This window comes from Balaenoptera ricei, chromosome 2 (assembly GCF_028023285.1).
Source record: "Balaenoptera ricei isolate mBalRic1 chromosome 2, mBalRic1.hap2, whole genome shotgun sequence".
NCBI classification, from domain to species: Eukaryota; Metazoa; Chordata; class Mammalia; order Artiodactyla; family Balaenopteridae; genus Balaenoptera; species Balaenoptera ricei.
This window is the reverse complement of record NC_082640.1, coordinates 42,007,288-42,021,537: the sequence shown is the minus strand read 5'-3', so window position 1 is coordinate 42,021,537 and position 14,250 is coordinate 42,007,288. Positions and strand designations below refer to the sequence as shown.

Sequence of the window (14,250 nt, the reverse complement as noted above, 5' to 3'; positions counted from 1 at the left end):
CACCCTCCCTATCCCACCCCTCTAGGTGGTCACAAAGCACTGAGCTGATCTCCCTGTGCTATGCAGCTGCTTCCCACTAGCTATTTTACATTTGGTAGTGTATATATGTCAATGCTACTCTCTCACTTCACCCAGCTTACACTTCCCCTCTAATAGTTTTTGTGTGGAGTTTTGGGGTTCTCTGTATGGAGTATCATGTCATCTGCAAATAGTGAGTTTTACCTCTTCCAGTTTGGATACCTATTATTTCTTTTTATTGTCTGATTGCTGTGGCTACGACTTCTAATACTATGTTGAATAGAAGTGATGAGAGTGGGCATCCTTGTCTTGTTCCTGAATTTAGGTAGCAGGAAGGCTTTTAGCTTTTCACCACCGAATGTCGTATTAGCTGTGGGGTTGTCATAAATTGCTTTGTTCCCTCTATACCCACTTGGTGAGAGTTTTTATCATGAATGGATGTTGAATTTTATCAAATGCTTTTTCTCTGTCAAGATGATCATGTGGGTTTTGTCTTTTCTTTTGTTAATGTGGTATATCACACTGATTGATTTGCACATGTTGAGCCATCCTTGAAACCTGGAATGAATTCAACTTGACCAGGGTGTATGATCCTTCTTATGTATTGCTGAATTCAGTTAGCTAATTTTATTTTAAATATTCCTATATTTTTATTAGTCTTATTTATTGATTTTTTTTTCATTGCAGCAGCAGTGGGGGATAAAAGTAAACTTTCTCCACACAGAAAGGGTGTCCAATTGACAGAAGTTTATATACGAAGGACGTCTTTCCATTGCTGAATATTTCTCAGTGTGCTTGTGCTGGCTGAAGGCAGCCCCAGCAGGATGCTGCAGTGCAACTTTGAAGTGAATTCTGGTGCCTGGAACCAGCCCAGCATGGACCAGGAGGCATGCTGGAGAGGAAGCAGCCCTCCCCGCCCCTACCCAGCAGTTGTACCTGGCTCAGGAACGTTTGAAAAAAAGTTGCCAAGTCCCCCGTTCCTGATCCCCAGCCCCAATCCCAGGCCAAGAAATGTTTACCAGAAGGATTGGGACCATGCCATGTGCCTGGGGATACCACGAGTCCCTGCCACCCGGTGATCCTGATGCGTCCTGCTCATTAGGCTGCCGGTTGCCAAGGTTTGCTAATATTTTGTTGAGGATTTTCGCATCAATATTCATCAAAGATATTGGCCTGTGATTTGTTTCTGTAGTGTCTTTCTTTTTCTGGTTTTGGTATCAGGGTGATAATGGCTTCATAGAATGACTTTGGGCTTGTTCCCTCCTCTTCAGTCTTTTGGAAGAGTTTGAGAAAGATTGGTATAAGTTCTTCTTTGTATGTTTGGTAGAATTCCCCAGTGAAGCCGTCCAGTACTGGACTTTTGTTTGCAGGGAGTTTTTTTTTTTTTTTTTTTTACAGATTCTATTTCACTTCTAGTGACTGGTCTGTTCAAATTATGTTTCTTCTTGACTCAATTTTGGCAGGCTGTATATTTCTAGAAACTTGTCCATTTCCACTAGGTTATCCAATTTGTTGTCATGTAACTGTTCATAGTATTGTAGTATGTTTTTTTGTTTGTTTTTGTATTTCTGTGGTATCGGTAGTTATTTCTCCTCTTTCATTTCCTATTTTGTTTGTTTGGGTCCTCTTTTTTCTTCTTGGTGAGGCTGACTAGAGGTTTGTTGATTTATCTTCTTTAAAAACCATCTTAATTTCATTGTTGTTTTGTTTTTTTAATCTCTATTTTCTCTCTGATCTTTTTATTTCCTTCCTTCTGCTGACTTTGGGCTTTGTTTGTTCTTTTTCTAATTCTTTTAGGTGGTAGGTTAGGTTGTTTGAGATTTTTCTTATTTCTTGAGGAAGGCCCATATCGCTATGAACTTCCCTCTTAGAACTGTTTTGCTGCATCCCATAGATTTTATAAGGTTGTGTTCTCATTGTCATTTGTCTCAAGGTATTTTCTGATTTCCTCTTTGATTTGATCATTAAGCCATTATTTTTTTTACTAGCATGTTGTTTACTCTCCATGTATTTGGTTTTTTCCTGTGATTGATCTCTAGTTTCATACCGTTGTGTTCAGAAAAGATGCTTGAAATAATTTCTATCCTCTTAAATCTGTTGAGACTTGTTTTGTGACCTAGTATGTGGTCTATCCTAGAGAATGTTCCATGTGTGCTTGAAAAGAATGTGTATTCTGGTTTTTTTGGATGTAGTGTCCTGTAGATATCAAGTCTAACTGTTCCATTGTATCATTTAGGTTCTCTGTTGCGTTGTTGATCTTATGTCTGGAAGATCTGTTCACTGATGCCAGTGGGGTGCTAAAGTCTCCTACTATTATTGTATTCCCATCAATTTCTTGCTTTATGACAGTATTTGTTTTATATATTTAGGTGCTCCTGTACTGGGTGCATATATGTTAACAAGTGCAATATCCTCTTCTTGTGTTGATCCCTTTATCATTATATAATGTCCTTCTTTGTCTTTTTTTTCAACGGACTTTGTTTTAGTCTATGTTGTCTGATATGAGTATTGCAACCCCCACTTTCTCATCATTTCCATTTGCATGAAAGCTTTTTCCATCCGCTCACTTTCCATCTGTGTGAGTCTTTCACTCTAAAGTGAATCTCTTGTAGGCAGCATATTGTAGGTTCTTGCTTTTTTATCCAATCTGCCACTTGATGTCTTCTGATTGGAACATTTAGTCTATTGACTGATAGTAATTACTGATAGGTATGCACCTACTGCCATTTTAAACCTTGTTTTCTAGCTGATTTTGGAGTTCTTTGTTCATTTCTTCTCATTTTTCCTTTTGTGGTTTGATGGGGTTTTTTTTTGTTATGCTTGAGTTCCTTTCTTTTTGGCTTTTGTGAGTCTATTGTATGCTTTTGCTTTGCAGTTACCATGGTTTTCAAGTATGTTAACTCATAGCTATATCTACTTGCTTTAGACTTACAGTCATTTAAGTTCAAACAAACACATTCTAAAAGTTATAATCACTTCTACAAAAATTTTTTGATTGTATTTTAATGTATGTACTGGTTTATATAAATGATTTTAATCCTCTTATGTATTTGCCTTTCCTATTGTGATTTTTCCCTTTCCTATAGATTCTTGCTTCTTTTCTATTTAGAGAAGACCTTTCAATATTTCTTTTTGGTTAGGTTTAGTATTGCTGTATTCTTTTAGTGTTTGCTTGTCTGACTAACTCTTTCTCTCTCCTTCTAGCTAAATGATAATCTTTCTGGGTAGAGTATCCTAGGTTGCAGGCTTTTTTTCTTTCAGATTTTGAATATATCCTGCCACCCGCTTCTGGCCTGCAAATTTTCTGCAGAGAAATCAGCTGATAGTCTTATGTGGGTTCCCTTGTAACTGACTCTGTTTTTCCCTTGCTGCCTTTAGAGTCCTCTTTAACTTTTGCCATTTTAGCTATGATATATCCTGGTGTGGGTCTGTTTGGGACTTTCTGTGCTTCCTGTACCTGGATATGTTTCATTCTTTCGGTTTGGGAAGTTTTCATCCATAATTTCTTCAAATACATTTTCGATGCCCTTCTCTTATTCTTCTTCTGAAACCCCTATTATGTGTAGGTTGGCAGGTTTTATATTGTCCCATACATGTTTTCTTCTCTTTTTTTTCATTTGTGTCTTTGTCTGTTGTTTTGACTGGGTGATTTCCATTATTCTATCTTCCAGATCACTTATTCACTGTTTTGCATTTTTAGTCTGCTATTCACTGCTTCTAGATTGGTTTTTATCTCAGCAATTGTTTAATTTTGATTGGTTCCTCTTTATAGTGTCTAATTTTTGTTACAGTCATCTGCATTTCTATCAATAACCTTTCTTAATTACTTTTTTTAATTACCTCCTCTTTGAACTCGGTCTAGTAGACTGGTGAGGTCTGCTTCATTATTTGTTCTTTCACAGGATTTCTCTTGTTCTTTTAATTGGGATTAGCTCCTCTGCTTTTTCATTTTATGTTTGTCTCTACAAATTTAGAAGAAACAATTACCTACTGTAGTCTTGAAGGGGTGTTTTTATGTGGAGCATCCCTGTGTAAACTGTGTGAATCCAATAGTTTTGGTGCAAGGGCTGTTTTTGGAATGGATGCCAGCCTCGTCTTTCTCCAAGGTGTGTTGGCCGTTGTCCCCTTGATAGGTGGTGTGTTTGATGTTGTGGTGTTCAGGGCCTGCAGTGGGATGTTGGGAAGGGCCTCCTCCTTAATCTGTGGCCGTCACAGCCCTGTCCACATTCTTGAGTTTATGGTTCATAATAGCTGTGAAAATGTGTGAAAAGAGAGCAGGTGAACATGAGCATTAGCATTTGTGTTGTTATAACTGATGCTAGCCACTGGAGTATTGATGCCTGCCTTAATGCTGCTTGTGTTATTTTCACACAATTGAGTGTCAACTGGGGGTTCACAGCACACAAAAGAACACATGGAAATCAATGGAATTACATCTTCAAGTTAGAGTTCACCCATGCACGGATTTTTCAGGAAAAAAGTGCTCAGGATTCTATGCATGAGAATCAGTGTAAAGGCTTCTGCTGCTGAAACAATCAATCTGAGGACAGGCAGCCCTCTCCTCTGCGTGCTTGCGGGTGCTTGAGGAAGGTGAATCTCTCTCAACCCCCCAGAGGGGCAGACTGTGAGCCCTGGCTGGTGGGATGGAAATCAGTCTGCTTGTGCCTTCATGTCCCACAAGACTGGCCCCAGCACCCAAAGAAAGCAAGATTTTTCTCAACTCTTTCTTTTATTAAGTTAAAAATGGATAAAAGCAACACAACTTTTGGGAAAAGCACCACTGTGAGGTCCTCTGTGCTGTGAGATCTGTGCTTAACTCGGCTCAGCAATGCAACAGGCCACAGGGGCCCCTCCAGGCAGTGTGGGCTCTGGACCTGGGGCTGCTGCTTCCCCAGCAGCCCCAGGGCCTCCCCAAATCTCAGGCTGAGCCATCTCCTGGGACTAGCCACCTGGCTTCTAGGTGGCTGAGATGAAGCACCGAGAGCAAGAGGTTGGCCTCTCATACAGGCGGGGTCTGTGGGGTCCAAAGAACCTGGAGATGTGCTGTCCGCTTTTGACTTTTTCCCAAGTGGCAGCTCATGGCCTTGCACTGGGGCAAGCGAAGGACCAGCCCAGAAACTCTAACACTAGGTGTGAGGAGGGCTGCTGGCAGGAGCCAACCTCTCCAGAACCCCAGATGCTGAGGTTGTACCTGTGAGGTACCCAATGACTTGGGAGGTGGAAGAAATGAACAAATGGTTGGCAGTTTTCTTGGGACCATTGTTTTTGAGCTCAGGGGGCAAAGGGGCCAGATCCCATTACCAGCTGGAAGGGCAAGATGTCAGAGGACAGCGGGCACTGGATGGGGGGCCAGCATCATGGGCCTTGTCATCCTCCAAGTTGAGATGTGTCCGGCCCTGGTGGGATCTATAGTGGGCACCCTGGAGTCCCTCTGTGGTCCCCAGCTCATATCTGTTGCTGGTCTTGGAGGGTAGCGCCATATTCTAGGGTGACCGTGCTCCTGTCAGGAGATGGGGTCATTGCTGCCTCTTGGGCTGGGCTCTGAGGGGAGGTGATGGGGCATCCCCTGGTCTCCACGTGCATCTGCACCTAGGCACAGTATCCTAGGGCGTAGCTGGCCTGACCAGGAGGTGGTGAGGTCACTGGGGGCAAGGCCCGACTCTGGGGAGGGGCCTATTAACCCTGGGGGTCTGGGTGTCATTTGCTAATGGAGACTGGTGGGCGTCACTGAAGGGTTCCCTCCCTTAACGTGCCGACTGTCTCCGCGGCACAATCTGCTCTCAGCCCCGATGCACCTGTTTCCCAGAGGCCTGGGACATCATCTGTGGGGAGACATTACAACACCAATAGGGAAGCCCTGAGCCAAAGACCATGCTGTCAGTGCTGCCACACCCACCCCTTCAGGGACACCCCCCACACCCACCCAGCCCCCCATCCCAGTCCAGAACTTGCTGAAATAGGCGACCTCAAAGCTCTGCAAACGTGTCCTTCTCCCCGAGGCTGAGGGAGTCCTGGCGTCCGTCCACGCCCCCCTTGAAAGGTCCTCTCCCCCGCAAACCAGTGCAAAGCAGGAAAGGCCTCGGCCAGACACACAGGGCGCTGGAGACGGATTTTCTTCTCTGAAGCTCAGAGCAGCCCCCGAAGCCACCCAGAGCTGGTGGGGCCGGTTTCCGGCTGCTCGGAGTACTGGCCTGGGGCCGGGCTGAGCTTCCCGCCATGGCAGACAGGGTCAGGGCCACCGTGCAACAGTGAGGGCTGCAGCCGTGGGGTGGGGAGAAACACACAGCGTCTGTGGAGGAGCGAGAGAGAGAGAATGTGAATCATGCCGACAATGTTCTGTCCTAACCTGGAACCAGATGATGATCAAGAGGCCACAGGGAAGGGCTGGAGCTCAGGCCCTGAGTGGAAGGCCTGGGTGTGAGAACGGTGCTCTCTCGTTTACCAGCAGTGCAGCCCCGAATAGTTCCGTAACCTTCCTGAGGCATGCTTTCCTCACCTAGCATATGGGAACTATTCATGGGTCCATTCAGCCTCTCCAGCCATGTGTACCTGAGCACCCTCAAACCGGCAGGCACCGTGCCAGGCCTGGGGAAACAGGAAGGGCAGACACGGCTACTGCTGTCTCCATGGATCATCCTTCAGTGGGAGAAACTGCAAGCTTGTTCGAATAAATGTATACAGCCATCACACACTAACAAAAGAGCTATATGTGAAAAATAAAAAGTTAGAGAGTAGAGAGCCATTTCACACTAGGAATGCTTGTCTGAAGTCCTGGGTGAGAGGCCTCTGTACCGGCAACCTATGAACAAGTGAAACTGAACTAAGTGCAAAGGAAAAAAAGGAGCCAATAAAACATGGAAGAAAGTAGCGTATAAAACAGTGATTAGAGGAGACGGAGACAAGATGGTGGAGCAGAAGGATGTGAGCTCACCTCTTCTTACAAAATCACCAAAATCACAACTGCTTAACAACCATTGACAAAAAATGCTGGAACCTACCAAAAAACATATCCTACATCCAAAGACAAAGAAGAAGCCACAAAGAGATGGTAGGAGAGGCGCAACTGCGATAAATTCAAATACCACGCCCGCCAGTGGGCAACCCACAAACTGGAAAATAATTATACCACAGAAGTTCTCCCACAGGAGTGAAAGTTCTGAGTCCCATGTCGGGCTCCCCGGCCTGGGGGTCTGGCAACAGGAAAAGCCCCCAGAGAATCTGGCTTTGAAGGTTAGCGGGGTTTGATCACAGGAATTCCACAGGACTGGGGGAAACAGAACCTATACTCTTGAGGGTGCAGACAAGGTCTCATGCAAAGCAGGATACAGAAAAAAAGCAGTAACCTCATAAGAGCCTGGGCCAGACCTACCTGCTGGTACTGGAGGGTCTTCTGTGGAGGCAGGGGGCTGTGGCTCACTGTGGGGACAAAGACACTGGCAGCGATAGTTCTGAGGAGTGCTCATTGGCATGAGCCCTCCCAGAGGCCACCATTTCCTCACTAGGACCTGGCCCCACCCAACAGCCTGTGGGCTCCAGTGCTGGGACGCCTCACACCAAATGGCCAACAAGGTGGGAACACAGCCTCACCCATAAGCAGGTGGGCTTCTTAGAGTCTTCCTGAGCACACAGTTGTCTGCTAAACACACCCCTTGACATGGCCCTGCCCACCAGAGGGACAAGACCCAGCTCCACCCACCAGTGGGCAGGATCCAGTCCCTCTCACCAGGAAGCCTTCACAGGCCTCTTAGACAGCCTCATCTACTGGGGGGCAGAGAGCAGAAGCAAGAAGAACTACAACCTGTGAAACAGAAACTGCAATCACAGAAAGCTAGACAAAATGAGATGGCAGAGGAATACGTCCCAGACGAAGGAATAAGATTAAACCCCAGAAGAAAAAGTAAGTGAAGTGGAGACAGGCAGTCTACCCAAAAAAGAATTCAAAGTAATGATAGTAAAGATGATCCAAGATCTCAGAAAAAGGAGGTACAGATCGAGAAGATACAAGAAATGTTTAACAAAAACCTAGAAGAACTAAAGAACAAACAGAGATGAACAATATAATAACTGAAATGAAAAATACACCAGAAGGAATCAATAGCAGAATAACTGAGACAGAGGAACAGAGAAGTGAGCTGGAAGACAGAATGGTGGAAATCACTGCCACAGAAGAGAATAAAGAAAAAAGAATGAAAAGAAATGAGGACAGGGCTTCCCTGGTGGCGCTGTGGTTGAGAATCTGCCTGCTAATGCAGGGGACACGGGTTCGCGCCCTGGCCTGGGAAGATCCCACATGCCACGGAGCAACTAGGCCCGTGAGCCACAACTACTGAGCCTGCGCGTCTGGAGCCTGTGCTCCGCAACAAAAGAGGCCACAATAGTGAGAGGCCCGCGCACCGCAATGAAGAGTAGCCCCTGCTTGCCGCAACTACAGGAAGCCCTAGCACAGAAACGAAGACCCAACATAGTAATTAATCAATAAATAAATCTTTAAAAAAAAAAATGAGGACAGTCTAAGAGACCTATGGGACAACATGAAACGCACCAACATTTGCATTATAGCGGTCGCAGAGGGAGAAGAGGGAGAGAAAGTACCTGAGAAAATATTTGAAGAGATAATAGCTGAAAACTTCCCTAACATGGCAAAGGAAACAGTCACCCAAGTCCAGGAAGCACAGAGAGTCCCAGGCAGGATAAATCCAAGGAGGAACACGCCGAGAGACATAGTAATCAAACTGACAAAAATTAAAGACAAAGAAAAAGTATTAAAAACAACAAGGGAAAAACGACACATAACATACAAGGTACCTCCCATAAGGTTACCAGCTGATTGTTTGGCAGAAACTCTGTAGGCCAGAAGGGAGTTGCACCATATATTTAAAGTGATGAAAGGGAAGAACCTACAACCAAGAATACTCTACCCAGCAAGGCTCTCATTCAGATTCAACAGAGAAATCAAAAGCTTTACAGACAAGCAGAAGCTAAGAGAATTCAGCACCACCAGACCAGCTGTGCAACAAATGCTAAAGGAACTTCTCTAGGTGGAAAAGAAAAGGCCACAACTAGAAATAAGAAAATTACAAATGGAAAAGCTCACCGATAAAGGCAAACATACAGTAAAGGCAGGAAGTCATCTACACACAAATATGATATCAAAGCCAGCAACTGTGAGAAGGGGAGAGCACAAATGCAGAATATTGGAAATGCATTTGAAATTAAAAGAACAGGAACTTAAAACAATCTTGTTTATATACAGACTGCTATTTCAAAACCTCACGATAACTGCAAACCAAAAATCTACAATACACAAACAAGAAAAAGGAATACAACACAATACTAACGTTAGTCATCAAATCACAAGAAAACAACAGAGGAAGATAAAAGAACTAGGAAAACAAATCCAAAACAATCAACAAAATGGCAATAAGGACATATTGATAATTACCTTAAACGTAAATGGATTAAATGCTCCAACCAAAAGACAAAGACTGGCTGGATACAAAAACAAGACCCATATATATGTTACCAGAGACCCACTTCAGATCTAGGGACACATACAAACTGAAAGTGAAGGGAGGAGAAAAGGCAAATATTAACAGCCATAAAAGAAGAAATCAACAGTAACAATAATAGTGTGGGACTTTAACACCCCACTTTCATCATTGGAGAGATCATCCAGACAGAAAATCAATAAGGAAACACAGGCCTTAAATGACACATTAGACCAGATGGACTTAATTTATAGAGTATTCTGTTCAAAAGCAACAGAATACACAGTCTTCTCAAGTGCACATGGAACATTCTCCAGGATTGATCACATGCTAGGCCACAAAGTGAGCCTTGGTAAATTTAAGATAACTGAAATCATATCAAGCATCTTTTCCAAGCACAATGCTATGAGATTAGAAATCAATTACAGGAAAAAAAAACTGTAAAAAACACAAACATGTGGAGGCTTAAACAATATGCCACTAAACAACCAATGGATCACAGAAGAAATCCAAGAGGAAATCAAAACATACCTAGAGACAAATGACAATGAAAATACGATGATCCAAAACCAATGGGATGCAGTAAAAGCAGTTCTAAGAGGGAAGTTTATAGCAATACAATCTTACCTCAGGAAACAAGAAAAATCTCAAACAAAAAACCTAACCTTACACCTAAAGCAACTAGAGAAAGAAGAACAAACAAAACCTAAAGTTAGTATAAGGAAAGAAATCATAAAGATCAGAGCAGAAATAAATGAAATAGAGATGAAGAAAACAATAGAAAAGATCGATGAAACTAAAAGCTGGTTCTTTGAAAAGATAAACAAAATTGATAAACCTTTAGCCAGACTCATCAAGAAAAAAAGGAATAGGGCTCAAATCAATAAAATTTGAAATGCAAAAGGAGAAGTTACAACCAACACCAAAGAAATACAAAGGATCATAAGAGACTACTACAAGCAACTATATGCCAATAAAATGGGTGACCTAGAAGAAATGGACAAATTCTTAGAAAGGTACAATCTCCCAGACTGAACCAGGAAGAAATAAAAAATATGAACAGACTGATCACAAGTACTGAAATTGAAACTGTGATTAAAAAACTCCTAACAAACAAAAGTCCAGGACCAGATGGCTTCATAAGCAAATTCTATCAAACATTTAGAGAAGAGTTAACACCTATCCTTCTGAAACTAATCTTAAAAACTGCAGAAAAAGGAACACTCCCAAACTCATTCTATGAGGCCACCATCACCCTGATACCAAAACCAAAGATACCACAAAAAAGAAAATTACAGGCCAATATCACTGATGAACATAGATGCAGAAATACTCAACAAAATACAAGCAAACCAAATCCAACAATACATTAAAAGGATCATACACCATGATCAAGTGGGATTTATCCCAGGGATGCCCAGATTCTTCAATATCCGCTAATCAATCAGTGTGATACACCACATTAAAAAACTGAAGAATAAAAACCACATGATCATTACAATAGAGTCAGAAAAAGCTTTTGACAAAGTTCAACACCCATTTATGATAAAAAAAAAAAAAAAACTCTCCAGAAAGTGGGCATAAAGGGAACATACCTCAACATAATAAAGGCCATATACAACAAACCCACAGCTAACATCATTCTCAACGGTGAAAAACTGAAAGCATTTCCTCTAAGATCAGGAACAAGACAAGGATGTCCACCCTCGCCACTATTATTCAACACAGTTTTGGAAGTCCTAGCCACGGCAATCAGAGAAGAAAAAGAAATAAAAGGAATCCAAGTTGGAAAAGAACTGTCACTGTTTGCAGATGACATGATACTATACAGAGAAAATCCTAAAGATGTTACCAGAATACTACTAGAGCTCATCAATGAATCTGGTAAAGTTGCAGGATAGAAAATCGATACACAGAAAACTGTTGCATTTCTATACACTAACAACAAAAGATCCAGAAAGAGAAATTAAGGAAGCAATCCCATTTACCATCACATCAAAAAGTATAAAACACCTAGGAATAAACCTACCTAAGGAGACAAAAGACCTGTACTCTGAAAACTGTAAGATGCTGATGAAAGAAATCAAAGCTGACACAAACACATGGAGACATACACCATGTTCTTGCATTGGAAGAATCAATACTGTCAAAATGAGTATACTACCCAAGGCAATCTACAGATTCAATGTGATCCCTATCAAATTACCAATGGCATTTTTCACAGAACTAGAACAAAAATTTTTTAAAATTTGTATGGAGACATAAAAGACCCCAAATAGCCAAAGCAATCCTGAGAAAGAAAAATGGAGCTGGAGGAATCAGGCTCCCTGACTTCCGACTATACTACAAAGCTACAGTCATCAAAACAGTATGGTACTGACACAAAAACAGAAATATGGCTCAATGGAATGGGATAGAAAGCCCAGAAATAAACCCATGCACCTACGGTCAATTAATCTATGATCAAGGAGGCAAGAATATACAATGGAGAAAAGGCAGCCTTTTCAATAAGTGGTGCTGAGAAAACTGGACAGCTACATGTAAACGAATGAAGTTAGAACACTCCCTAACACCATACACAAAAAGAAACTCAAAATGGATTAAAGACCTAAATGTAAGTCCGGATACTATAAAACTCTTAGAGGAAAACATAGGCAGAGCACTCTTTGACATAAATCACAGCAGTATCTTTTTCAATCCGTCTCTCAGAGTAATGTAAATAAAAACAAAAATAAACAAATGGGACCTAATCAAATTTAAAAGCTTTCGCACAGCAGAGGAAACCATAAACGTAAAGACAACCCACAGAATGGGAGAAAATACTTGCAAAGGATGCAACCGACAAGGAATTAATCTCCAAAATTTACAAACAGCTCATGCAGCTCAATATCAAAAAAACAAGCCAATCAAAAAATGGGCGGAAGACCTAAATAGACATTTCTCCAAAGAAGACATACAGATGGTCAAAAAGCACACGGAAAGATGGTCAACATCACTAATTATTATAGAAATGCAAATCAAAACTACAGTATCACCTCACACCAGTCAAAATGGCCATCATTGAAGTCTACAAACAATAAATGCTGGAGAGGGTGTGGAGAAAAGGGAACCCTCCTACACTGTTGGTGGGAATGTAAATTGGTACAGCCACTATGAAGAACAGTATGAAGGTTCCTTAAGAAACTAAAAATAGAACTACCGTATGATCCAGTAATCCCACTCTTGGGCATATAGTTGGAGAAAAACATGGTTCGAAAGGATACATGCACCCCAATGTTCATTGCAACGCTGTTTACAATAGGCAGAACATGGAAGCAACCTAAATATCCATCAACAAATGAATGGGTAAAGATGTGGTACATAAATATAATGGAATATTACTCAGCCATTAAGAAGAATAAAATAATGCCATTTCCAGCAACATGGATGGACCTGGAGATTATCATACTAAGTGAAGTAAGTCAGATAGAGAAAGACAAACATATGATATCGCTAATATGCAGAATCTAAAAAAATGATACAAATGAACTTATTTACAAAACAGAGCCACAGACTTAGAGAACAAACTTATGGTTACCACGAGTGGGGGAAGGGCTGGGGGAGGGATAGACTGGGAGTTTGGGGTTGACATGTACACACTACTATATTTGAAATAGATAACCAACAAGGACCTACTGTACAGCACAGGGAACTCTGCTCAATATTCTATAATAATCCAAATGGGAAATGAATTTGAAAAAGAATAGATACAAGTATATGTATAACTGAATCACTTTGCTGTACACCTGAAACTAATACAACACTGTTAATCAACTATACTCCAATATAAAATAAAATTTTAAAAAATAATAAAATAGAATATATAATAAAAAAAGAAAAAAAATTAGAGATTAGAAAGAGGACTTTCTTTTACTTTGGTGGAGGGTATGGGAAGGAGGTAATATTTAACCTGAGACCTGCAGGACAGACAGGAGTTTGCCAGAAAGGCAAAAAGCACTCCAGGCAGAAGGAATGGCATGTGCAAAGGCCTGGGGGTAGGAATCTGGTATTGATATTTTTGAGAATCTGAATGCAGGCCAGTGAGGTGGAAATGGTGAGAGAGGGAGGGCAGACATGGTCACGGCCAGTCAGGTCACCAGGAAGAACAGTACAGCTGTGGGCAGCAGCCAACGCATTCATTCCTGCACTCGACAAATATTTACTGCACAGCCTATCAACCCAGACCCTGCAGGACAGATGCAGTGGTGAGTGAGGTCAGACGGTCCCCACGGTCATGAAGCTCACACTCCAGTGCTGGGTTCTCAATCAGTGTGGCATCTGCTCTGAGCTTCGCATTTTCCTGTGGAAAATGAGGACAGATACCTGCCTTCTCCCAGAGAAGGACAGAGCCATCTAATGCACGTGAAAGGCTTAGTGTAGAATGTCCTGGAAGCAACGAAGAAAACGCAGCTGGCCAGTGTGATCATTTCTCAAGCCCAACCCACAGCGACAGCTCGGCATAACCTAGCCCGACTCCAAGCAGAGATGTGGCCGTGGACCTGTGTCCAGGAGGTGGTGCCCCTGGCTGGGGTAGCAGCTCCTGAGTTGATCACCTAGTGGAGAAAGGATACAGCAGGCCCAGGAAGGACCTAGAGGGGTGGGGAGCGGGGAAACACTCAGGACAGCGATGGGCGGACTGCCCACTCAGCCTCCACAGGCAGACACACCCCTGTGGGATTCTATTTTAAAAACAGGTTCTCTGGAG

The 14,250-nt window shown here is 42.4% G+C and overlaps 1 protein-coding gene across 1 annotated transcript in view; it reads right to left on the bottom strand.

Annotated features, from left to right (window-relative positions):
- Positions 1–5,958: 5,958 nt before the first annotated feature.
- The window catches only part of KLHL25 (kelch like family member 25), a 47,970-nt gene continuing 39,678 nt past the window's right edge, over positions 5,959–14,250 (bottom strand). The window contains exon 3 of the mRNA XM_059915396.1: positions 5,959–6,307. The gene's annotated coding sequence lies outside the window, so the exon portion shown is untranslated. The remainder of the gene's footprint in view (positions 6,308–14,250) is intronic.